We start from the raw sequence: 25,229 nt of genomic DNA on the forward strand, positions 1-25,229 counted from the left end.
TGGGGGGGGGGGGGGGGGGGGGGTTGGGGGGGGGGGGGGGGGGGGGGAGGGGGGTCTGCGTGGTGGTCGAGATGGGGGAAGTTTTCCCAGCTCTCCTGAAAAATAATCTCAAACATACAATTTTTTAAAAAAAGTCTTGCCATGCAAAAATGATAAAATCCTAAAACAAGTTTCCTACCACCCCCACTCCCCAATTGTCAATCCTAATGTCATAGTAAATAGTAATAGATGTCACTAAACATGACTGTGTTAGGGATCTTGAATTTGTATTTCTATAAGGCAGGCCACTAACTACACTTTTGGACATCTTGTCATCAAATTGAAGACTTTACTTGCAATAGAGAGGCTATATAAGGCATCCATAGAAAGAGGGCACAGAATACACCAGCTTAGGCTTTCTGTAAACCTGAAATGAGCCAGCCTGGTCACATAAGCAAAGGGCCCACTAAACCCCCCTTAAACACTCCCTCTCAAGTGAGTTAACCCAAGCTTCCGGTTATTCACGAGTAAGTGGACTGAAAGCAGTCTTCAAAGGAAAATCCACAGCAAACCCTACTTTCTGTCAGTCTGCAAAGAAGAATGAATGCCAAGCAAAGGTCACCTCCCTGTACTCTTGCAAAACACAGGGGAAAAGAAAAAGAAAAGACTGGGCCAAAGGCACACCCTAAACATTTTGCTTTGTTCTTAAAGCATGAGCACTGAGACCACTAGCCAAGAGTTGTGAAATTACAGAGCATTCTGGGGATTGGCATGCAAATGAGCAGGGTTATATTTAGAGCAGAGTAGAAGGAGAATTAACTACATACTACAGAACCCTTCAGACCTCTCTTTCTCTCTGCATCTTTCCCACAGATTTTACTGCCCCAAATTTGCTAGAAGGGATCTTGCAAATTTTTCTCAAGAAAAGCAAAAATATGTAAGGGACATTTACAATCCTCAATAAATACCAGTGCCTCTCTTTTCTTTCTTTCCTTTTTCTTTTTTTAAAAAATTTCATGGGTTTCTTTGTCTTTCTTGCATCTGAGTTATCTCCTCTGTTACTGTCATTATAATCCAAAAAACTCTTTCCTAAGTAGACTTATACCATATTTTTGATCACTGAATGATTTTGTGTGTTGTTTCAAATCACAAGACTTGGTCAAACCTTTTGAGGTCAGGTTTGCATGCAAGAAGCCAGACCGAACAAGAATTGTGATGAGTGCCTCCTGATCAGACTGCTGTGACAAGCCATGCACAGGAATGCATAATAACCAGCTAATAGGTTCAAGCTGTTGCCATCAACAGAAATGTACAACAAATACTGTTTTTTCCCTGTTTCATCCCCTTCGATTATTTTTCACTTTCTTAAATCAGAATAAAGTGTCTAAGATGAACTTGGGGGGAACAAAAAAAAAAAAAGCCTTCTTTGGCTAGGCCTTTATGTCTTTCTTATTCCAGGAATAAGAATAAGAAAGGCAGCCATCAACACAGGATGCCTCTGTGTCTGGCCAAGAGAGAGGAGTGGAACCAGTGTGGATGTTTTGCACAGCAGAATGACCGAATGGTTTTCCTTGGATACACAGCAGTGCTTAACTTTAGGTATCTCAGGAAACTATGAGAAAAGGAGAGACACAGAGAGACGGACACTTGATTTAGGTCCCAAAGAAACTTCATTTTGGCCACCAAACCGGCCACATCCCCAGACTTCCATACTTCAATAGCACTATCCTTGATTTCTCTCCTTAAATCACACTTCCACACTTCATATTCAACCTTTCCACAAATGCTATTGGTTCTTTCTTTTAAAAATATTATTTTTCTAGGTGCTAGTGTTACAGAGGTGAATAAAAATAATGTCTCAAATTTTGGGGAGTTTTCCTTATACCCTTATTCAAAAGTCTGGAGTATACTAACATTTATAAAGCAAATATACTTCACAGGGCCTAGTTTCCAAAGCCCTGTAGTTTCAGGTATAACTAACTTTTTAAAATTACATATAGAAATGTTAAGCTTGAAAAGACAGGAAACTTTCCACAAGCTAAAGTCTCTGATGTAGATAAAGTATTGTAACACAGCAAAGTTGTTGGCTCAAGGACAGATACCCTTGGAGCAGGCTAACCTAAAGTTGCTTTATTGTTATGTAAAAATACTGAGGAAACTGCTGTAGGAAAAGACAGTATTTGCTAAGAACAAGCTTTTGTTGGTGGATCCACTTAACCTTTTGCAAATTGCTTTATGGAATGTTACTTTGTTATCTCACTGATGTTACCATCTTCTATTATTTAACTATACTTAGCCATAACTCCACCTATGTTCTTTTCTGTAACTTTCTGGCCTAGAGAATAAATACTGAGACAGAACCCCAGTCCGGTATAAGTTTTCCAAGGAGGAATGCCTCTCTCTTGAGGGTTTCTGGAAATTAACCCCTTCAGGGTGTCTCACTGCTCAGAAGAAATGGACTTTGAGTAATCCTTTGCATCTACATCTCCATCACCCAGGGGGAGAGAAGTGACAAAGAGAGTGCAACACAAAAGAGTACCACTTGTCACTTGCCAGCCCATTTCCCTGCTCTATTTATCTTCACAGCACTTTTTACCTCAAGACATACCAGTTTATCATTGGGTATTATCTTTCTCCCTGTCACTAGAATGTAAGCTCCTTGAGGGCAGGAGATGTGTCTGTTTTGTTCATTGAGTGCCTGAAATACAGCCTAGTCCATAGAAATTGCTCAATATTTATTAGGTGAATGAATGTAAGAATTTTAAAAATTGTACCTGAAGAAAAAGTAAATAGGTGCAATAAGAGCTTTCCTGTAACTAAAGTGTATGGAGTTAGAATCTGGATTTTTAAATATCTATTTTTGCTTTTTTGCAGCTTCTTGGAGTGTCCTGATTCTAGATTTCAGAGCAGGTGAATTCAAGATGGTGAAGAATCACTTTGCTAATATGATACAGTCTAAAAGTTCCAAGGCAACATATAAGCCAAAGAATGGCTCAGTAGTATAGATTTGGAAGCTGACACTGATTAGAGGGCTGTGGCTTTGAAAGGGGCTGCCATCAAAGCTTAGGGAAAAAATGAAAAGTTTTGTATTAATTTAAAGAATTTCTACCCCCAAAAAATTGATATTGAATTCAAAGGGAAAAGTATGGGCTAGAATCCAGAATAGTGTACTGTTTAAGGATCTGAATTTGGGAGTGTAAGGAACCTCGGTCCATATTCCAATTTACTTATTTCTATTTCTATAACCTTCAGATTACTTCAACTTTCTGAGTCTTGGTTTCCTCATCTCTAGAATAAGGGTCTTATTATCTGCTTCACAGTATTTTTGTGATGACTTATTAATCCATTCAACTAATATTTATTGAGTACTTACTATGAGTACGTAGGCACTAGGGATAGACATATTTGAACAAACCAGATAAAATCCCTGCCTTCATGAAGCTTACATTCTGGGAAAAGAGACAAGTAGAGAATAAAAAAGGAAAACATATAGTATTTTAAATAGTGGTAAGTTCACGGGGGTAAATAAAGCAGAGAAGGGGAGGTGAGAGTCATTCAAGAGTGTTAGGGATGGGGTGAAATTTCACATACAGGGAGTCACTGAAAGCCATGTGAGATTACGGAAGCTTGTACCAAATAGTAACACAAGAATTTTCAGATACTGGATATATTTCAAGGTAAACCCAACAGTATTTGCCAATGGATTTGATTGAGTTAATGGAAATTATCTCTCAATTGCATCTATTTTCTCTGCCATCAACTAAGACATTCCGGGAGAGAAGGTATTGGAAGATAAAGCAGAGAGGAGTTGGTATGAAATCATTTCCCAGGGTGTGAGAAAAAGAGAAATAAGAGATCACACTCATTTTTTTCACTCAAGTAACTCAGTGAAGGTGAAGGTACATTTTACTGAGATAGGGAAATCTGTGGAAGGAATGGGGGGGGGGGGGAGGGGGGGGGGGGGGGGGAGGGGGGGGGGGGGGGGGAGGGGGGGGGGGGGGGGGAGGGGGGGGGGGGGGGGGAGGGGGGGGGGGGGGGGGAGGGGGGGGGGGGGGGGGAGGGGGGGGGGGGGGGGGAGGGGGGGGGGGGGGGGGAGGGGGGGGGGGGGGGGGAGGGGGGGGGGGGGGGGGAGGGGGGGGGGGGGGGGGAAGGTCCACACGTTTGCAGATATTCCTAGTAAACATCCAACTGAAATGTTGAGTGGGTAGGTGGATATTTGAGATTGGAAATCTAAGGGAAGATCTGGATGAGCAATCCAAATCTTGTAAGCAAGCATCCTCAGGGAGATGAGCAACTAGGAAAAGAAGCAGGGAACACCAGGAGAGTATGGTGTTGTGAAGGTCAAGACACAAATGGCTTCAAGGAGGAGAATGTGTTCACTCTGTAAAGAAAGGTCAAGGACGATGAGAAAGAATTAGCTGGTGGATGAAAACACTGTCGAGCTCACAAAGGACCTCGGCCAGGGCACCTATAAAATGAGTGTCTTAATACTGACCTCACAGTGTTTTGTTTTTGGTTTTGTGAGTATGTATTAAATTATTCAAGTAATATTTACTGAGTACCTACTATGCATGCAAGAGCAGTTTAAATGGAGTTGTGGAGATGAAGCCTAACTGCAGTGTTTTCAAGAGAAAACCAAAGTGGAAACTGGAGACATCTAATATAGACAACTCTTTCAAAGGATTTTATTGTAAACATGGACAGAGAAATGGAGCAGTCGCTAGCAGAGAAAGCAGAATCTAATTCAAGAGAAATAATAACATGGTAGCAATGGGACTGATCCCATGAGCAGAGGAATATGAGGCAGGAGAGAAGTGGGACAATTGCTATATCAAAGTTCTTGAACAGGCAACACAGATGACATCTAGTGTTGGAGTGGAGGCCGTGCCCTTCGCTAGGAACAAGAAGGGTTCTTCCTCCACAGTCCCTGAAGAAGAGCACACTGGCACCAGACTGGTAGCTGGGTAAATTTCATGCAGGGAGTTAATGGAATTTGTCCTTTGATTGCATCCATTTTCTCTGCCATCAGCTAAGACTGTCTGGGAGAGAAGGTATTAGAAGTTAGAGGGAAAAGGAGTTGGTATGAAATCATTTTCCAGGAGAGTAAAGGGACTAGGGAAGTATGGTAAGATTATCTGGCAGCATTAAGGATTTCCTTCAGTTAGTGGCCCTGAATTTAAAGAGAGATTTGATTTGATTTGATTTGATTTATTTTATCACTATACAACGTAAACATATTTTGTGGCCCTTTACTAATTTCTCCCTAATCCCTCCTTCCTCCCCTTTTCCCACCACTGGTGGCCTCAGTTCTGTTTTCCCCTTTTGAGAGCTCAAGGAATTATTGTGATTGTCATATATTTCTTCCTTCCTTTCTTTTCTTTTTTTTTTCCAGCTCCCACTTATGAGTGAGGACATGCGTTATTTCTCCTTCTGTACCCATCTTATTTCACTTAACATAATTTTCTCTAAGTTTATCCCATGCTGCTGCAAATGGCAGAATTTCATTCCTTTTTGTGGCAGAATAGTATTCCATTTTGTATACACACCACATTTTCCTTATCTGTTCAGTCATCTGTTGATGGACATTTGGGCTGGTTCCAACTCTTGGCTATTGTAAACAAAGCTGCAGTAAACACAGGAGTGCAGGTATCCCTTCAACATGATGATTTCCATTCGGAGATTTTAAATTTAAGGCATGAATTTTGAATTTAAAGCATGGTTGTGGATTTTCCTCCAGTAACCCACAGCTGCATGTGTGCAGGCATGGAGTAGGTAGGCTGTGGAATTTAACAAGGGTTTTTCTAGATGAGTGTCAAGAAGAGAGAGAGAAATCAAAGGAATTGAGGATGAAGCATGGGATCTAAGCTGGTTAGGAGGAAAAAGAGGACACAGGTGTATAGGGGAGTAAAGGACAGTGCACATACTGGAAATTAAATAAGATTATTCATGTAAAGCTCTTAGCACAAAGTTCATTAGGAGACAGCTATTCCTACCATTATTTTATATGTTTTGATTATATTTTGCTAAACTCATTTATGTCAGAGACTATGTCTTATTTATCTTCATAGTCCCCAGCTATTTTATAGTGCCTGGAATAGAGCAGAATCAATGATGGTGGTGGGGGGCGGGGGTGAGGGAACCCTAGCCAGTTAGCTCAGTTGGTTAGAGAGCAGTGTTATGACACCAAGGTCAAGGATTTGGATCTCCTGTACCAGCCAGCCACCAAAAAAAAAAAAAAAAAAAAAAAAAAAAACCAAAAAAAAAAAAAAAAAAAAACCAAAAAAAAAAAAAAAAAAAAACCAAAAAAAAAAAAAAAAAAAAAAAAAGAAAGAACCAAACAAACAAACAGAAAAGAATCAATGGGGGAAAAATTAATTGAATAAAGGGGAAAGTCAAGAATGACTTTTATGCATTAAATGCATAATTAATGCAGCTTTGGCCATTAATAATATCTTCTACTTTTTAAAGACATGTTTATATTTTGCAATTAACATGGGGAAATATTTCCCCTTGGTCCTGATTTGAAAGATGGAGAAAAATAGCTCTAAAGGAAATATGGGAGAGTTTTCAAGGGGTAAAATCTATATACTAGGCCTTTGTGAAATATACAGGCTATTCTAATGTTAAATAAATACACATTTAATCTTAGAACTGCCTGTTAAGTCATTTGGGTCCATTAATTTTACCTGCAATTCAAAGAAAGGAAATCTTAGTCATGTAATTCCAGGGTTACAGAATGAAAATCAAAGTGGTGATTCACCTACTATTATTAGATGTTTACATATTAAATACAAAAATAAACTGACAAACAAGCTTGCCTTTGATGCACAAAAGCCAAAAAAAAAAAAAAAAAAAAAACTATAGCCACAAAAATTTATACTCCCATGGGCTGATTCCAAAATCAATCTTATACCGGCTTGAGCAAAGATATGCAAACTTCTAGGTCTCCCTAGATAAAGTTTCTCATTTCTTTCTTAAGTAGAGGACAGTTCTGGAGGACTCTGTCCTGCTCCATAAGCTTTGGTGGCAGCTCATTTCAAAGCCACAGACTAGGTAAGGTTGGGAGGGAGGGATAAGTTATTGTATGTTGATCACCTTCTCTGGCCCAGTGCATTAGAAATACAGATAAGGTTGCTTTCACACTAATGGAAAAAATCTTGACAGCTTTGCCTTGGAGATCATAGGGAGAGATACTATGGTCTGATTAATTTATTCACACTTCAGAAATTTTTAAAAGAATTTGTTTTCCCAAAGTTGCTGCTGTGAGTAACTGTTCAGCAATGAATCCCAGGTTTCTCAGCTATGTACGATTGTACTTCAAAAAGTTCACAGTAAAGGAAGTGAGGATCAGAGCCAAGGACGTCAAGATGCAGCCATGAACCAAAGAATGTGGGCATCCTCTAGAAGCTGGAAAAAGCAAAGAACAGATTCTCTGCTAGAGCCTCCAGAAGGATTGAAGCCCTGATGCCACCTTGATTTCAGCTCCATAATACTCGTTTTAGACTTCTGACCTCCAGAACTGTAAAAGAATAACTATCTTTTTAAGCCTCTACATATGTGATAATTTGTTACAGCAGCAATAAGAAATTAATATAGATAGTAATCAAAGTAAGTCAAGTATTGATGAGGAGGCTGAGGGTAGTCACTCCACTAGAAAGTCATGATCTCGTGCCCAGTTTCTGGATCGGAGCTAGTTTTTAGGCTTACAATCCATTAACAGAAGAAGTAGCTGTGTCATCAGGAGGAAGGAATTGCAACCCACACCTAGCATATATGCTAATAACTCCCTTAGTCTTTCCATAAGAAATTCTATGGCCATATACTAATGCCATATACTAATAAACTAGGAAAGAGAGCTACCTAAACATCCAGAGGACTGATGGATACAGGTTCCCAGTTGACACTTGTTGGGAAAATAGGATAATTTAATCAGGCCCCCTCACCTGCCCAGCCGGTTGGGGGTGGTGCAGCACATTCTTTGTAAATTGGGGGGGGGGGGTTAGTGCGCCTGTGTGGCGCCTCAAACTTGGCTGGAGTTTAGTGCCTCAGGCAGCTGCTATGCACAACCATACTCTCAAACCTACAGCTTCCAATGACCTGTTTGTGGGTTACCTAGCTCATAGACCTGTGTGTGAGGGGTCTGGTGACCCAGCCTGGCATGTGAAGGGTTTGTGACCCATTCTGGATAACAGGCTTGAGGGGTCTGTGAGCTCCAGACTCAGCCCTAGCTCGACAATTGGCCCAGTTGGCAGGGTTACGGGCTGGACAACACTGATACCCAGAAATGTGAAGCACCAGCACAGCTCTTCTGTGAGAGAGGAAACATGTGGAGGCCTGGTAATAAAAGGACTCCTGGTCTAGATTTGGCTTAAGTTTGGCACTTGGGTTCACAGATCCACCTAGTGGTCATTTTCACAGACCCCCCATTGATTAACTGGAATAGACAAATATGGCAATTAACACAACTTCTATGTTAGTTTCGTAGCCTGTGGGGTAAGAGTTATCAAATAGTGAAGGCCATGTAGAAATTTTAGGAGCCCAGCAGATTAGGACATGCCATGACACTTCCTCCAGGATAAAGGACAAATGATTGCATTGGGCAGCTCTTCCCGCAAAGCAGTAGCATGAAGACTGGTAGACCTCCTCTTCAGGTTTTAGAGACAACATACTCCACTCATGAAAATGTGCTACAGCACACACACATGAATAGCTAACAGAGTTAAGTGGCACCTGGAGCAGGAAAGGGTTCTGTAGCAAATCTGGCTGCAGTGCAAACAGCCCTGCCACTTTGGCCATAAGATCCAATAACTTCTATAGTATAGGAGGTTATCTGTGGTGGGAAAAGATGCCACGGGGAAATTATGCAAGTCTCAATAAACAAATCATAACTTAGATTCCTAGGACTTTGGAGCAAGATATTCTGCACTGTTTGAAAAATAGATCCTTGAGTGATACCAGACCCTGGTAGAGATAGAAGGCCTGACCTGACCAGGGTGGGTCATCAAGTGACCATGCAGCCAGAAATGCCCATCATGAGCAGGGTTTTATCATAAGATCAGGTGGGCCTAGCAGCAATTCATTATAGATGGAAATAATACATCCAGAATTGGCTGTGGGAAGGACTGAAGGGCGTAAAAGTACCTGAGCAGGTGATCCAGCCTCCCCTGTCATCTACTACTGTTGCTCCAGTACCTTTCTGTGAGTGCACACCTGTGGCCCTTACGATCGGCTGATAGATGGGTCAGCTTGGAATGTAGAACAAGTTGAAAATATACCATGACCACATGACAGCCCCATTCAGAAATGGTGCTGAAAGACAGCAATGAGGAGCTATCTTCCTATGGCTTCAGAGAGTACACCTGGTCATTCACTTTCTATGGAAAGAAAAGTGGCTCAAGATTATATATGGACTCCTGGGCAGTGTTCACTGGGGTCTGGAAGAAGAAAGATTAAAAGATCAAGGAAAAAAAGGCCTTAGGTAGAAGAATATGGGTGGGTCTACAGGAGTGGGTACAAAGAATGAAGATACATATACCGCCTGTTAATGTCCTCTAGAGAGCATCCAACACAACAATGTAGATGACTCTGTCAGTTGACATCAGCCAGGCTCTGTCATCAGCCACCCCACATTGGCACAATGAGCACATGGATGGAGTAGACACGGCGACAAGGCTAGAGGCTATGCAGGGAACCAACACCCACTTACCAATGCTGATCCAGCTACTGGTGTTGTCAAATGTCCATCCTGCCAGCAACAGAGAGCAGCACTGCCTCCCAAATATGGCACAAAGATACAAACAGCCACTTGGTGACAAGTTGAATACATGGAACCCTCTCACACTAGCAGGCACAGTGATTCATTTTTATAGAAACGAACACATTCTAGGTATGGATTTGCTTTTTCTGCTGCTAGGGCCTCAGTCAACACTGCTATTGAAGGGATTAAGGAGTATTTAATGTGCTGGCATGGCATCCCACATAACATCACATCAGACTAAGGGGCCTGTTTAAAAGCAAATGAGATGTACAAAAGGCCACATGACTTCGGGATCCATGAGCTATATCAAATACCTCACCATCCAGAAGCTGCCATCCTGAGCAAAGAGGAATGGCTTAAAAGGCACAACCAAAGCACCAACTCAGAGATGATTCTGTACAGGGATGGGGCTACAACCTCCAGGATGCACTGTACATTTGAAACCAATGCCCTTTATATAGTAGTAGTGCTGTGTCCCACAAAGGAAGGATACATGAATGTAAGAACCAAGGGGAAGAAGCAGGAGTGACCCCTTTTACCTTCATTCCCAGGGACCCAACTGGGAAATACATGCTTCCCATCCCTGCAGTTCTGGGTTATCTAGTGCTTTTTCTCCAAATGGGAAATGCTTCCACCAGGGGGCACAGCAAGAGTCCTGCTAAACTATACATTGCAGCTGCTACCTGGGTACTCTGGGCTCTTTGTGCCCAGGGACTAAACAGGCAAGAAGGAGAGTCAGCATCCTGTAGGACCCTGATTAGCAGCAGGAGATAGGGCTGCTGTTACATAATGGGGACAGGGAGAAGTATGCATGCCACCCCTGAGATCCACGTGGATTCTATTAGGTACTACCTTGCCCAACCTTGATGGTAAATGGACAAGTACATCAGCCATAGTGTACTTGAACCTGAGAAGGGCATGGTAACCAGGAGCTCTGACCCCTCAGAGATAAAGGTCCATGTCCCAACACCAGATAAATCACCTAGCCCAGCAGAGCTGCTAGCTAAAAGGAGGAGAGCCTAGAATGAGTATTAGAGGACGATAATGGGTATCATTATGGTCTCAGGACCAGCTGTGGAAAAAGAGGCCCCAAGAACTCCGAGAAGAGATACCCCAAATCCTGGAGTTGTTGCTCCCAGAACTTATACAAAGAAGTGAATCTGAGCAGTGCAAGGAGTGCTCTGTGGTAGAAACTGTGGTGCTCCATCCAAATCCCTCTTCAGGGCTGAAGGACTTACTCTCCTATGTGCTCTCAGCCCCTAGCTGTCAGTCCTTTCTGGAAATCGCCCTGTCTAAGGTCCCCACCCCATCCCTCAAGGACAGCATTGTCCAGTAACTGGTTAATGTAAGCAAATAAAGGCCCGGCTTCCCAGACACAAAAGGACAACAGCTCTAAAGGGTTATCCAGTTCCAGGCTTGCCTGTAAGATCAGCTGAAGCCTCTGTCAAAACCACGTCATGGCTCAGCTTGTCCCTCTGCCCAATCCTTCCTTTTCCCTTACCTTCCACAGAGATTGATCCCAGGAACACTTCCTAATAAACTGCCTGCATCCTATTCTTCTCAGAATCTGCTTCCCAGGAAACCCAACCAGCAACAGTGAGATGGATATTAAACAAATATTTACGTAGAGAGACTTTTTTAATTTAGTCAGTACTTTAAAATTTTCAGATTTCATATTCAAATTTAGATTTATTTAAAAACTAGAAAACCTGGCAATTCTGGGCTCATAGACTTACATTAGTACCCCTCGGGCAGAGTCAGATACTGGCTGCCCTTTGACAGAACATGCATTCTCCAATTAGCCATGTCTGCTGCTTCCTCTTCCTTTACCTACGTTGGCTCCCATTTACTTATGCCACCTGCCTGGTTTACGGTCATTTGAATTTCTGACATCTGACCATTTGAAGACTGATTTATTTAGGAATAAGAGAATAGTGACTCCGTGTCTCAAACATGAGGGTTGTTTTATTCCGAAGTAGTCTTTGGTGTCTGTTTGGAATTGAGAGAGCAGTGAGTTATCTCCAGGGAACCGCTTCCTCCCCGGCCCACCCCACACCACCCCCACTGGGCTCTAAACCATAAGATTGAATCCCAGAACTACCAGACCTTCTGTTAAAAGCCTGTTAGAGAACATGAACCGGAGCTGCTGAATCTTCAGTTAAGTGCAATCAATTTCACCCTTGGGTGAATGGAAACACATGTGATTGGAGACAGATCTCTCCCTGTACAGCACAACAGCTTACTCCAAGATGAAGATGTGAAACTCACTCCTGGATGGAGGCTCTGAATAGCAAGCCAACCCCCCAAAGCAAGGCTGCAACCCTGGTTTATATTTTCCAGGTTTCCCATCTGTCTCCAGGAAGGAACTTTGGCTGCATGATTTTTGTGTTTTTTCCTCTTGTTTCCTGTACTCAGCTACAGCAGATGCTCCAGGGCCATAGGGCCTCATAGGCCTCTGCTTCACTATCTTTTTGGAGAAGTAGAAATGGCAGAGACATATGTCTGAGGGTCCTAGTCACAGGTTGCACTGAGCTAATTCCTGAAGGAGCGGTGGAATGAGAAATGACGCCTCTTGCACATAACTGGTGTTATCAACAAATGAGTATGTCTTTGTTGGACTGGTCACCTCTATATGCTGGCTCCAAATGAGACCCTGAATTTCTGACCTCAGGAGGTCCAGTATCAAATTCTCACCTGGCCCCAAGCAGAATACTTGCATAGTTTTAAAGGTCCAGGCACAAACAGAGACTGAAATAGTGAAAGACTGTTAGATTTTCTAAATTTTCTAAATTCATTTTGAATTACTTGACCTTGAAATCAACAATCTAAAAAACATTCTGAGCCTGACTTGCCTCATCTGTAAAATGAGTCAGTAGAATAGCTGAGTGGACCCTTAAGGAAAGCAAAATATTTCAGCTCAAAAAATACCTCTTGGACATATTTCAACATGTCTAATTCAGAGGGGCTAGAAAAACAAGAATAGCTAGAAGGCTGCCTTTTGTGGAAGAAATTTGCATCTGTAAAACAAACAGCCAGACTTCCTGTGAGGCCCCTCCTTTGTCTACTATACAGAGTTCTGGGAAGCTTCAGGGTTATGTGAGATATTTTCATCTGCAGAACAAGACAGCCTACGCTTCCTCCACCTGTGATGCTACCTCTCCCAGAGCTCTGAGAAACTCTGTCACAAGCCATGGTCCTTTGGGCTCATTATTCGCCCTGAAAATCATTTAGTCCCATATCCTTTCCCCCATCTCCCCTCTCCCTGTGAAGAATGGTATATAAGCCTCCATACGCCCTTGGGTTATAGGGCAGTCACTCTCCTGAGATTCCCGATTCCCCCGTGCATTGTCCCAAGTAGATTTAAATAAAATTTATTATGCCTTTTCTTATTTTAATCTGAATCTTATCAGATGATTTTCTGTCAGCCTTCAGGGATGAAGGGAAAGTTGTCCCTTGAACCCTATAATATGCTGACATAAACAGGAGGAAACAGGTCTCATGAAATACAAAGACGAGTTGATTTATTTAGAAGTTGCTGGTGTATATCATTGTAGCATAAGGTGATTAAAAGAATAGATTTTGGAGTCTCTTTAGCAGTGGATGAAAACTAAAGGACTACACCTAGCCCCCAGTCAAATCCTAATCTGGCCTCCCTGCTGTAATCATATACCAAATTAGTTAAGGACTTTTCAGACTTAAAGTATACCAGCTTCTTCCAAAAAGATATACATAATTAATTAACACATATTTTAACAAGTAACCAAGTCCTGTTTTCATTACCTCATAGTCGCAAAAAATTTACAATTGAGACAGAATAGGTCTAGGACTGTAACCAAACTGATTCCATTTTCCCTGCAGGGGACATTTTGTTACTTTTCCACTCAGTCATGAGACCCCCAGGGTGCATGATTGCCCTATGGCCTGCCCTGATAAATTAAACTAAGATAAGAGGGAAGCAGATATTCACTGAGTTGCAAAACCCTTCCCCAAGACTTGTTAAAAATAACGGTTAACTTTATTTAAAACTTATCATTATTGGGCCAGCCCGGTGGCGCACTGCTACAGTGCGCCGCTTAGGAGCGTGGTGGCGCTCCCGTCGAGGGTTCGGATCCCACATACAGACCAGTTCCCGCTCACTGGCTGAGCGAGGTGCGGGCGCAACACCGAGGGTTGCGATCCCATTGCTGGTCCCAGTCCTGTACGGGCACGACATTGAGGGTTGCGATCCGTTGCCGGACACGAGAAAAGACCAAAAAAAAAAAATTAAAATTAAAATTAAAAAACTTATCATTATTGACACATTCTTTCTTTTCCTGTAATTGTAAAAATTAAGTTACAGATTAACTTTAAGATTCCTTCGAGAATTGCAAGCAAGATGTTTCTAGGATTGACCCCCTTTGCGACCACTGACCACCATAAATTTATCAGAAATCATCAAGGCAAAATGCAAACGTCAAATGAGGAACTGCTTGCCTTTAAAAACCCTTCCCCAACTTCTCTGAGGGAGACAGCTTTTCTATTGCTGACCCCCTTATGCATAAATCTGTCTCTTTTTAATAAAGCATTGCTTGCTTTAAATTCTGCTGGCTACTTTTTTCACTCCTATTACATTGAGACCCAAGAGCCTAATTCGGTAACACAATGACCTCCAAAAACACTAAGGTATAGCAGACAATAGAGATGAATCATCTGTGTTATCGAAACTTGACTTGTTTGTACCTTTCATGAGGACTATGTTAGTCTGTTCCTGCTGCTATAACAAAATATCTTAGACTGGGTAATTTATAAACAATGGAAACATTTCTCACAGTTCTGGAGGCTGGGAAGTCCAAGATCAAAGTGCCAGCAGAATCTGTTATTGGTAAGAGCCCCTTCCTCACAGATGGCACTTTCTGTGTCCTTACATGGTGGGAGAGGAAAAAAGGAGCTTGCTTGAGCTTCTTTTATAATTTATAAGAGCACTAATCCCATTCAGGGTGGATCCCTCATGACTTAATGACTTCCCAAAAGGCCCCACCTCTTAATACTATCACATTGGGCATAAGGTTCCAACATAGGAATTTTGGGAGGACACCAATATTCAGACTATAGAAGGAATGCTCCATAGCAATAGGAGAAGTAATGCATAAAAAGATGCTAATTAGTACAACAATTGTTCTGCTGTAAAGAGGGTTTTAAGCTGATGCCACTGTGGAAAACAGTTATTTAACATCCACATATCTTTGACTCAGCTGTAATTAAAATTAAAATTAAAATTGGAGCCACTTTCTTCTTCTAAGCAGGAGCACTGGAAATCACTTGCAGGGCTAGTCTCAAGAAACCACTGTTACAAGTGATTTCACGAATACAATGCACTGGATTAGCACCTTGCCTTTGTTTAGAAAAATAAGAAAAAAGATTAATGGGTATTTATACATTTATATATGAGTACAATTTAGTTTGAATCTATTACTTATTCTCTATTTTGTCACCATAAAGTTGAGTTTCTGTGTCTCCTGACTAAAAAATAGCAGAGAACTTTTTGTAATATTGAAAGATTGTTTTAATAAGTCCAAGGTCTCCTCATTTAACATTTTGCGACTGTGAAAGTTTATCACAAGAAATAGATTATTAGAACTTTGTTATAAAAGATCCTACTCAGATGAAGGAAGAAAGCACATTTGCCATAGACAGTTGATTTGACTCATTAGCTCTCTGATCACTATTTTATCATGACTTTTCTAATTGAGTTCTCTTTATGTAGTATAAAAAGATGGTAAGAGCTGTGTATTAGTCTGTTTTGTGTTGCTATAACAGAATACCTGAGACTGGGTAATTTATAACGGAAAGAGGTTTATTTGGCTTACGATTCTGGGATAGCTGCATCTGGTTTTGTGTTGCTATAACAGAATACCTGAGACTGGGTAATTTATAACGGAAAGAGGTTTATTTGGCTTACGATTCTGGGATAGCTGCATCTGGCACAGGCCTCAGGCTGCTTAGAAATTTCTTCTGTCAAATGCTCTGGTTCACAACTCTTAAGTCCCACCTTCCACAAAGTCCAAGGGCATGGACACAATGCAGCCAAATTCCTTGCTATGGTGTAGCAAGGGTGACCTTTTGTCCAATTCCTAGTAAGTTCCTCATTCCTATCTGAGACCTCATCATCCGCATGGCCTTTACTGTCCACATTTCTATCAGCATTCTGCTCACCACTACATAAGTCTCTAAGGTATTCCAAACTTTCCCTCATCTTTTTCTCTTCTTCTAAGTCCTCCAAACTCCTCCAACCTTTGCCCATTACCCAGTACCAAAGCTGCATCCACCTTTTCAGGTATCTGTTTAGCAACACCTCACTCCTCGGTACCAATTTTCTGTTTTAGTCCGTTTTGTGTTGCTATAACAGAAATACCTGAGACAGGGTAATGTATAAAGGAAAGAGGTTTATTTGGCTTACAATTCTGGGACAGCTGCATCAGGCATGGGCCTCAGACTGCTTCTACTCATGGCGGGAAATGGCAGGCAGCCGGCAGGTACAAGCAGATCACATGGAGAGAGGAAGCAAGACAGAGAGAGAAGGTGCCAGGGTATTTTTAAGCAAGGAGCTCTCGCAGGAACTAATAGAGCGAGAACTCACTCATTAATCCCCCCTCCCCCAGGGAGAGCATTAATCCATTCATGAGGGATCCAACCTCATGACTCAATCAGTTTCCAACACTGGCACATTGGAGATCAAATTTCCACATGAGTTTTGGAGGGGACAACACATCCAAATTGGATGTGTTGTCCCCTCCAAACTCCATTAAGCTGATAGAGCAAATGATATTCATGTTTTTTTTCCAAGTAAAATAAAAAATAACTAGCCAAACTAACTTGAGAACACAATTTAAGCCTTCTTTATTTTCCATGACAACATCAATAAAAGACAAAAATATCAGAGGCAGCCAATCACCCACCACCATGGGTAAAGTGGGGCGACTCCTCTGCCAAAACTCCTATGACTGCTGGGGCACCTTTAAGCCAATATCAAACCCTGGTAGCCTTGGCCAACCCTTAGCTCTTGAGCTGTCTGCCTGATACCAATAATATTCTCTTTCCCCATTAATACTCAGCATCACTGATGGCTGCTGTAGAGTGATATCAATAAACCTCCTTGATTGATCCCTGGGTCCCCTTGCTTTCCTAGCTACTTTGCAAGGAGCCATTTTTGGCCTAGATGGGGCAAGGTGGGAGTATATAGAGCCCACCATGGAGCTCAGAAATGGAATCTAACTCTGCTAGTCACACCAACTGGTGTTTAAATTCTAGCTCTGCCATGTAGTAGCTATTGTGCCCCTGGACAAGTTCTGTTAAATTCAGTTTTCTCCTTGTTGGGAAAATTGAATAATTTAATCAGGCCCCCCTCACCTTAGGTGTGGTTGGGGGTGGTGCGGCACATTCTTTGTAAGCAAATTGTGTGTGTGTGGGTGTGGAGTTAGTGCACCTATGCAGCGCCACATCTTGTCTGGCGACTGCACAGCCATGCTCTAGAACCTATGGCTCCAAGGACCTTTTTTGCCGGTTACCTAGCTCATAGACCTGTGTGTGAGGGGTCTGCTGATGCAGCCTGGCGTGTGAGGGGTCTGGTGACCCAGCCTGGCATGTGAAGGGTTTGTGACCCAGTCTGTGAATGGGCTTGAGGGGTCTGTGAGCACCAGACCCAACCCTAGCTCGACAATTGGCCCAGTTGACAGGATTACGGGCAGGTAAAAGAGCTCGACAATTGGCGTAGTCTGTGACAGGATTCTGAGCAGGTACAGGAGCTGAAAGCCCTTGGAAGTAGGTGGAAATGTGGCTACTTGTGAATAGGCTCTGCCCTATGGCAACCTGTTGACTGGGATCTGGTTGCTGCACACTGTACTGCAAGGCAGCATAGACCAGGTACTACAATGCAAAACCCCTGGGGAGGAGGAGGAAATACGGCTATCCTTGAGCATGTGGTGCCCAGTGGCCACTTTTCTGCTGACCGGATCCTGGCTGCTGCTCACAGTGCTGCCAACTGATTGAGATTTGTGGCAGAAAGCAGAGCTGTTGGAAGCACGGATAAATATCCTGGAGGATGACGTGCAGCGACTGGCCACTCCTGCCTCTCACACGAGGGAACACGACCATCCCAGTAGTGAGTTGGGGGAAACTGTGAGTCTCCAGGCACGAACTGTTATGCACGAGAAATTGAGGCACAGGCAGCCTATGGGACCAGACAGACAACCAGTGGGTGATCCACAGGTGACCCAGTTTACCACCTATGTCCTATATCCCCAGGTTGAACTGGTTGACTTGGGAAGACAGTTCAGGCAGAAACATGGGGAGACCCTGGCTGCTTAGCTGTTACGATTATGGGACCTAGGGGTGGATAGTGTAATGTGCTCTGGTGAGGAGGTGGAAAAATTGGCCTCCATCACCATACACTCATCTCTGAGGCAGCAGCTGCAGAATAGCCACAGATATGCACAAGGGCAAAGTAATCATTCCTTAATGGAATGGGTGAGTGCAGCTGCCCAAACCATGTGGGCAAATGCTGGAGAACTGCCCAAGATTGTGAGTAAATGGCAAACGTATGCTGAGCTGGTCGAAATCATTCAAGAGCTGGGGATGAGGCAGTCCATGTTTAATGTGAACACTCATGGCCCAGACGATGAATATTTTACAGGCAGCATGAGAGACATAGTGCTGCAAAATGCCCCATCAATGTCCTTTGGTCACCAATGGCCATACTGGCCCCATACATTGATCATCCTATACATGAAGTAACAACCATGATAGCCAGCCTGGGCGAAGTAGAGGATAGCAGACAAGCAAAGGGGGTCTGAAAGGTGGCTAAGACCAAACCTCCAAGAAATGCTTGAGACTTTATCCCGAAGGGACCAAACAAGACTAGCCATAAGCAGATGTGGCTTGACTTCCTTGCGGCAGAGGTTGATAAAAAGAAAATTGACTGGCAGCCAAACGTAGTCCTGTTTGCTTTGTGGCAGCGATTGCACCTTGATCAGCGTTTCACCAAACATCCAGAAACAGGTAGCAAGGTATGCTCAGTAGATTTAAAAGACTTTTTGGTTGCTCCTGAGGAGGTGGATGAACTGCTCGATTTCTATTAGGAAGCAGGCCAAGGTACTCATCTTTTGGGGGCAGGTGAAGACCGGAGGCCGCATGTTGAACTGGCAATATATTGGTCAAGGACAAATGTGCAGCATGTTTTGGTATTGGTGGATACTGGTGCAGAATGTAGCCCAATATATGGCAATCCAGATAAGTTTCCAGGGGCCACAGTTCATATAGATGGCTATGTAGGACATACTACTGAGGTCAAAGCTGTGTCATTGCCATTGGGCATAGGAAGATTACCTCTTCATGTATATACTGTACATATATATGTATGTATGTGTGTGTATATATATTTCCCATAGCTGAATACATCTTGGGTATGGATGTACTTTATGGTTTGCACCTGCAAACAACAGTTGGAGAGTTTCAGCTGTGAATACAGACAGTAAAGCCTGTGTTACAAGGATATGCTAAACATGACCCACAGGTGTTACCCAAGCCAAGATGTGTGTTTAATGTAAAGCAATATTGCCTACTGGGAGGGCATTACAGAGATAAGTGCCACTATATTGGAATTAGAGAAAGTTGGCATTATTCATCTGGCTCATAGCCCATTTAATGCTCCAGTATGGCCAGTGAAAAAGCCTGATGGTAGCTGGAGAATGACTGTAGATTATCGAGAACTGAACAAAGTAGTGCCTCCTTTGCATGCAGCTGTGCCTTCAGTTCACAACTTGATGGATCAGCTGATGACTCACCTGGGGACTTATCATTAGGTACTGGACCTTGCAAATGCTTTTTTCTCTATTCCAATCTCGGCTGATAGCCAAGATCAGTTCGCCTTCACATGGGAAGGAAGACAGTGGACCTTTCAAGTATTGCCCCAAGGTTATCTGCATAGCCCAACCATCTGTCATGGTTTGGTGGCTGGGGACCTAGCCAAGTGGACTAGGCCCAGCACTGTTACAATGTTTCACTACATTGATGATGTGTTACTAACCTTTGATTCACTTGCAGATTTAACCCAGGCAGCTCCTCGCTGTTAAGTCATTTGGAATAACGTGGGTGGGCTGTGAACATAGCCAGAGTTCAAGGACATGGGCTGTCAGTCAAATTCCTAGGAATGGTCCAGTCAGGTAAGACGAGGGTCATCCCAGAAGCTATTTAGATAACTACAGGTCCCAATAACCCTTCTGTCTTTTCGCCCATAGTGTTCTGGCTGCAGGCACTACACCAGAGTCACATGATCAATGTGTAACCTACTAAATATGCATTGAACTGCCCATCAGTATGACTGCAGGATTCCCATGGAGGATCACACTAACGGTGACTACCAATCAGACATATGCAGCTAATAGTTAAAAGGACAGAACTACAAGCATTAAGGCATATCGAACGGACAATATGTTATGTAAATGTAAGGGTCATTTATCCTTGCTAAGGGAACATCGTGGAAGATTCTGAATGTGTAGATTGTACAGTGAAGGACCCTGAAGGGGTGGATTGCTGGGAAAATAGAATAATTTAATCAGGCCCCCTCACCTTAGGTGTAGTTGGGGGTGGTGCAGCACATTCTTTGTGAGCAAATTGTGTGTGGGGGGGTGGAGTTAGTGCACCTGTGTGGTGCCACGACTTGGCTGGTGACTGCCTTGGGCATCCACCGTGCAGCCATGTTCTCCAACCTATGGCTCCAAGGACATTTTTTGCCAGTTACCTAGCTCATAGACCTGCATATGAGCGGTCTGCTGACCCAGCCTGGTATGTGAGGGGTCTGGTGACCCAGCCTGGCACGTGAAGGGTTTGTGACCCAGTCTGTGAATGGGCTTGAGGGGTCTGTGAGTACCAGACCCAGCCGTAGCTCGACAATTGGCCCAGTCAGCAGGATTATAGGCAGGTAAAGAAGCTTGACACTCCTCTATGAAATGGGGATAATATGGTTAAATTTTATGGTAAAAAGATTAGGTAAAACAATGGAGAGGTCCTGATCTTCTGTGAAGGCCCCAAGAAACTGGACTAATTAGATTAACTAAAATATTAGTTCCAGTCAAGATGGCAGAATAGACAGTTCCCAGGGTCACTCTCTCCTACAAATCAACCAATTTACAACTATAAAAATGTACCATCAGCCAAGCTGGGGCCACTAGAGCCCAGGGGAAGAGGAGGAGAGACCTACAGAGTTCATGAAGGTGGGAGAAACCACAATGAAAGAAAGAAAAAACTGCTCTGAGGGTTTCAGGCCATGACTGCTTTAAGGCTCGAGCTGATGAGTGCATGGAGCAGGAGCCAGCAAAAGCCACAGCTGTGCCCTTCAGATGGAGTTACTTGGAGGTGGCAGGGGATAAGAGGGCCTTGGAGGCCCCCAGGACAGCAAGACCACTAATAGTGTTCCCATGGACCCACATAGGAGCGAGGAGCCAGAACAGCTGAAAAGGGGAGCCACTCAGAGGCCAGTGAGTCATTGCAAGGGAATGGTGCAGGGCCCGTCCCATGGGAAATGTTTGGGGCATGGGTGGTGGGGGAAATGGGACCACCTGGAGAACACTGGGACACAGCAAGGACAGCTGATCTGTGCCCCAATCAGTGCAGGACCACTCAGAGGAGACTGGTCAGGAATGCAGAATTGCATGAGGTACAGTTTGATGAAAAAACTCAGGCCCAGATCAGAGATTCTACACAACACAGATCCACCTGGTCTCTGGAGAGCTGGAAGTACCTATAAGGTCAACCATTAAACCCCGAGCTTCACAAAAAGCCTTCTCTAGGGAAACAGCAGCAAAGCAGCAATTTAGCTCAACCACACAGCTCAAGTACTGGTTCCCACAGTCCAGTCTTTGCTTAGAAGTAAGCAAAGGACAAAAAGTTAGTTCCAGCTCAGGCACACCACCAGCACCTTGGGGCCTGCCTTAGAACTGGAGGCTTGGAGCCAGGCCCGGACCCCTCTCCCACAACTAGGCACACTGTGCCAGCACCTTGGGCCCCACCCAGGGACCCAGGGCATGGAGAAGGAGACTGGACTGCCCTCTCACAACCAGGCACACCATGCCAATGCCTCAGGGCCTGCCCAGGGACCAGAGGCATGGAGAAGGGGTCCAGACACACCCTATAACCAGGCACACCACCAGCACCAAGGAGCATGCCAAAAACATCACCTCCATGTGGGTGACCCACTATACCCACCACAATAACCATGGCTGCCATGAAAGCACCTAGACGTCACAGCCACCATGCAGATGGTCTGCCAGTCACTGGAGTACATTGATACAAGAAGAGTCACCAGCAGAGACAAAGAAAAGAAGAGGACGTCTCTCTTCACAAAGCCCATTTCAGAGTGACAGAAGAAGCATCTGCTCTATGATAATATTGGGGGACCTGATCACACCTCTCAGCATTGGACAGATCATCTAGGCAACAAATAACAGAGTAACCATTATTCTTTCAGAAGGAGAAAAGAAATCTAGCGTAATTAGAGAGGGGAGGGGAGAGGGAGTTGGGGAAGGGGAGAGATTGGACAAAGGGCATAAAGAATAATTACGATTTGTAACTATATGCTAGTAATATTAATTTGATCAACACATCTCAATGTTCAGCCCCCAAAATAAGTATAATCAATTTTGACTCAATAAATAAATTAATTAATAAAAGTAAATTTTTAAAAAATTATATGATGTTGCCTAGGGTACTGAGTGTTACTGAGTGAACCAAAGAGAGCCAAAGAGTGAACTTCCAGAAATTCTGTGGGTATATATTTTGCACATTTTTTCTAGGAAGAAGTGTCTCTGGTTTTCTTCAGACTCTCGAAGGGTGAATGGCCCCCCAAAGGTCACACATTCTAACTACTGGTATAGTATTGCTTCCCAGTCCTTATCTCTAGCTTGCCCTCTCCCTCAGCTTCAGGCTCATGAATTCGACTGCATATGGGATGTCTCCATCCGAGTGATCCACAAGCCCCTGAACTCCAATGTGGAGGATCCCATGGTGTACTGTCCAGATCCCCCTTTGGGAATAAATGGCTTATGACCCCAGCTTCTGCAAGTGCCACTAGCTTCCTTTGGACATTGCTTCAGCTGAAGGCATCTACCGTGTCTGAGGTAACATCGCCTTGGTGGGGTGGGTGGTCCACATCCAGTGATCCCAATGAGAAGTTGTAAAGGCCTGGACCTCTTATACCAACTTGGGGCAGAGCTCAAAATTCATCCGTTCTCTAGAACTCCCTGCAGGGTCAGCTGAAGGGTCCATTGAGGCTGCGTTCTCCCTCTACCGAGTTTTGCCTCTTTCTCTTTCTCTTCCTTCCCTTCCACTGGTGTGGAACTCAAGCATACTCCCTAATAAACCTTCTGCATGTCAATATTTCTCTTATAATCTGCTTCCTAGGGAATCTGGAGCACTCAACAAATCTCAAATAGGTTCCAGAACCTTCTCCTGCACCTTCTCCAGTGCTCTGTAGCTCATCTGGTGACACCTCCCTTCCCTTGGCCATCCTAACCAGAAACATGGCCTCAGTATTTGGTGCTTTCCCACTATCTGCTCCCTCTGCCTGGATCAACCTCAACCGATCTGGCTTCTTCTTGTCATTCAGATCTCATCGTAAATGTCACCTCCTCACTTACCTGTGGATGAGTCTCTAATCATTCCCCAGTACTCTCAGATTCTTAGTACGATATGTGAGGCTCTCCACACTTGACCTCTCCTCATTTCTGTGGCTTCATCTCTCTTCACTCTTGACTTGCACTATGTGTCCCTGTAACCCTAGGAACTAGGAGTTCCTCTTTCACATCATGCTGTTTCCTGACTCCAGATGCTTGCCCAAATCATACCCACTGCCTGAAATGATTGTAACCCTTCTTAACTTGGGAAACTGCAAACAATGTTTAAAACTCAGCTCAGGCATTATCTCTACCAGAAAGCTTTCCCTGACATATACTCAGTGTCCCCTGGTTCTTCCCAGAGCCTCTGCTGACCCCCTCTTATACAGCATGTTATAATTATCTGTTTCATTGACCATCTCCCTTGGACTTCTTGAGAGTGGAGCTCTGTTTATTCATTGCCTGTGCCCAGCATAGTACCTAGAATATAGATGAAAGAAATCATGAGATGTGTGTTGAATGATTGCCTTAGATGAATACATATAAACATACATGCATGCATACATGCATACATACATAAACACAAACCAAAAGTAAACTCTATTTGAGGGCAGAATCCTGGAGTACTAATGGGTTGGGGTGGTAGAAAGTTTTAGATGGACTCATTTGCCTGTTAACAGGGCATCATTTACATTGACTACTGTCTTAGAGAAAATACTTAAAAAGTTAAAGATAACAATCTCAGAAAACAATGAAGAAAAAAAAAAAGGAAAAGGGACTGTATTAAAAAGATTCAAGTGTAAGTATCCAGCCAGGCTGGAATCAGATCTGTCAGCCAGTCTGTTTCTTAATCCTTGAGGCCACACAGTCATTCTTTTTACTCCTCTGTTGATTTATTTCTCTACACATTTGCCCACTCCATGTTTCTTCATTCTGATCACAATGAGAGAATAAAATGAGTATCTCTTAGTTCCATTTCCCAGTTGGAAAGAATCTGATTGGCCCTGCTTGGGTCAGTTATTACCCTACAATCTAATCACCTATGGAGAAAGGGGTGGAGGAATCATGTGACATAAACATGGCTACCAGGTGTCCACTCATGTGGACACAGAGGCATTTCTCAGGGAGAAAGGAGCGATTACGATGTTGGCAGAATCCAAAAAGACAACTAGGGCACTGATTCTTACCTGCTATCCACACAAAAGATGTCACACAAGAGTACACAGAAACTCATACCTCATTACCAAGGAAAAGGAAAACATGACAAGGTCATCTTTAAGATTGAAACTCTATAACAAAAGCACAAGAAAATACATCACGCTAAATTTTGCAAAGGTTATCCCTGAAAACTTAAATCTGCCTGCTTGCTATATGCTCATAAGTGTTTTCAGTCCAGGTGTCTACAGGTATATCGCTTTCTCTCCCTCTCCTCTTGCCCTCTCAGGCTGCATGGTCTCTGTCTCTTATTGTCTGTTTACATTTGCTTTATTCTTCTTTCACATATTCAAAAAGATCAATTCCATGAGGTCTAAGTGATTAACCCACTCAGTCCTATGGCTGAAGCACGTGGGACTAAAGAAGGTACATGGTTTGCCCACCCCTAACCCCACAGTTAGTGATACCATTGGTTCAGTGTCTGACAGTGTCTGATTTGCCCTGCCTCACTACATCATAGAAAGACAAGTGTGTGTGTGTGTGTGTGTGTGGTGAGGGCGTTCAGATTCTGTGCAAAGGTTCGGTAACACTAAGCTCAGTCTGAAATGAAATAAAATTGTACACGATATGAGAAAGATATGGCTAAATTATTATTCAAAGATCTAAGCTATAATGATGAGGAGTTGTAGTGAAAG

This window comes from Galeopterus variegatus, unplaced genomic scaffold, assembly GCF_000696425.1.
Source record: "Galeopterus variegatus unplaced genomic scaffold, G_variegatus-3.0.2 Scaffold2401, whole genome shotgun sequence".
NCBI lineage: Eukaryota > Metazoa > Chordata > Mammalia > Dermoptera > Cynocephalidae > Galeopterus > Galeopterus variegatus.